Here is a 2,500-nt window from a genome sequence, read left to right as displayed (position 1 = left end):
TACTATAAGGCTGTACTTAAATGTAGAACTGTTAATTGTTGAGATTACTGAGGATTAATTAAAATTGTGAATGTAAATTGACGGAAGAAATAACTGTTGGAAACAGCAGAAGTTGTTGCATGTAAAGAATTGTTTGGAAATATTGAAGAGTAGCTGGATTGATACTGATATTATTTTACGTGGAAAGGAGAAAGAAATAATTGGTCGGGGAGCGGATTGCAGTGCAGAACGACATCAAGAAACATTTTAACGTTATATTTGATTTATTTATATGTCAGAAAATAGGAAGAATTATAATTGATAATACAAGCAGAACGGGAGCAGAGGCGTGGGAGTTGTTTAGTTGCAGAATCGTTGTAACTTTTATCTTTCTAATTTGTTTTTGTGTCAGCGTAGGAGAGAAGGCAAGAAGGAACGATATTGTGGACATTTATTATTGTCTAATTATTCATCTTGTGATATTATTGTATTTGAAAGGGGGGTTTCGGGGATTTATTTAAAAATAAGAAGATTGTTGATATTTTGTTTGGAAGGATTGGGAAATTTGGGGAATTGCATAAAGTTTGTGGGGAATAGGTATACGGTATCATTGTTTGAGAATTGGTTGGGTTTTTTTTGTGGGTTTTTTTTTTGGGGTTTGAATTATAAAAGAAAGAATTGGTTGTCAAAGATTATTATTAAATTTTACTTTTTACATTTATATGTGTACAGTTGTGGCTATTTACCGTTGTTCATCGTTGGTTACCGGCAATTACATGTCCGAAAGAGCCGTAATTGCGGCTGTGTGACATTTATGGGGGCTCATCCGGGAAACTTTGTAACCTAGCGTGAACATTGGTAGATGAAACAATTGTACGTGATTCTTGGATTGTCTATTTGCCATATTATTGGCATACTGTATACTTATATTGGATACTTATATATATATATATATATTTTTGTTTTTCTTAAGAAATGGATCTCACTAAAATTGTTGACGCAGGGAAAGCGTTGGGGTTAGATGGAGTGGAATTAAGAGAGTTTGTGGAAAAGAGAGAGGACGCTGCCAGAGAGAGAGAAGAGAGAGCACTAGAGAGAGAAGAGAGAAACAGGGAGAGAGAAGAAATGGAGCGAAACAGAGACAGGGAAGAGAGAGCACTAGAGAAGGAAGAGAGAGAGAGAAGAGAGGCACTAGAGAAGGAAGAGAGAGAGAGAAGAGAGGTACTCTGTGATTGCTTGTCCATTAACCGACAAAACGAAGAATCGGGAACCTAACCGAATATGTTGGGAGAAGGCCCAGGAAAGTGCGTTTGTTAAACTTAAGGAAAAATTAAACAGTACTCCAATTTTATGCCTTCCTAATTTAAACAAAGATTTTATTTTGAGAACAGATGCGTCCGAATATGGAGTGGGAGCGGTTCTAATGCAGCAGTATGGTGACGTGAAGTTTCCCGTGGCGTACGCTAGCAAGAAACTGCTTCCTCGAGAAAAAGCATATTCAGTGATGGAAAAAGAATGCTTAGCCATTGTATGGAGTGTACGAAAATTTGAGTCTTATTTATATGGACGAAACTTCACGTTGGAAACTGATCACCAGCCGCTTGTGTTTATGCACAGAGCGAAATTGTCCAATGGGCGAATTATGAGATGGGCCCTGGCTCTACAACCGTACAAGTTCCGAATAGAGGCGATTAAAGGCAGTGAAAATGTAGGAGCTGATTATTTAAGTCGAGTGTAAATAGGACCCGTCACGGTATGGAGAAAATGTTGATACATTATTCTTTTAGAGGGGAGTAAATGTCACAAGTGACATAAAGTTGTGTATATATTTTGCAAGTCATTCTTACTTTTCCTTTGTTTTCACTATTTGAACCTTTCTTTTGTTTTAGGAAGCTATTGTGTGAAGCCAGTGGAGCAGAGTTGTTGTGTTGCAGAGAAGGATTGTGTGGTGTTTGCTGATTGGAGGAGAGGTATAAGGGTTAAGTTAGTGTGTGAGTTGCTGATTGGTGGAGAAGGATAAGGTGGTGATATGTGGATAATTGAGGGAATTTTGAGGTAGATGGAAATTGAGAGGAGACAGAGAAGGAGGGCTATGTTATGTTAAGCCAGAAAGGGATAGGTGAATATTGATATGAGAAACTAAGACGTACAGGAGAAGAAGTAATTGAATTATGGTGATATAGAGCTGAAGCAGAAAGGAAATAAAGAGATATACATGAAGTTAATAAATTGTGAGTTGGAGATAATTATGGTGATATAGAGCTGATGCAGAAAGGAAATAAAGTGATATACATGAAGTTAATAAATTGTGAGTTGGAAGTAATACTATAAGGCTGTACTTAAATGTAGAACTGTTAATTGTTGAGATTACTGAGGATTAATTAAAATTGTGAATGTAAATTGACGGAAGAAATAACTGTTGGAAACAGCAGAAGTTGTTGCATGTAAAGAATTGTTTGGAAATATTGAAGAGTAGCTGGATTGATACTGATATTATTTTACGTGGAAAGGAGAAAGAAAT

The 2,500-nt window shown here is 36.6% G+C and overlaps 1 pseudogene; it reads right to left on the bottom strand.

The window, feature by feature from the left end:
• LOC144858579 (large subunit ribosomal RNA) overlaps positions 1-2,500 on the bottom strand; it is a 7,306-nt pseudogene that overhangs the window by 2,439 nt on the left and 2,367 nt on the right.

This window comes from Antedon bifida, unplaced genomic scaffold (assembly GCF_963402885.1).
Source record: "Antedon bifida unplaced genomic scaffold, ecAntBifi1.1 scaffold_54, whole genome shotgun sequence".
Taxonomy (NCBI): domain Eukaryota; kingdom Metazoa; phylum Echinodermata; class Crinoidea; order Comatulida; family Antedonidae; genus Antedon; species Antedon bifida.
This window is presented reverse-complemented; position numbering and strand designations above follow the sequence as displayed.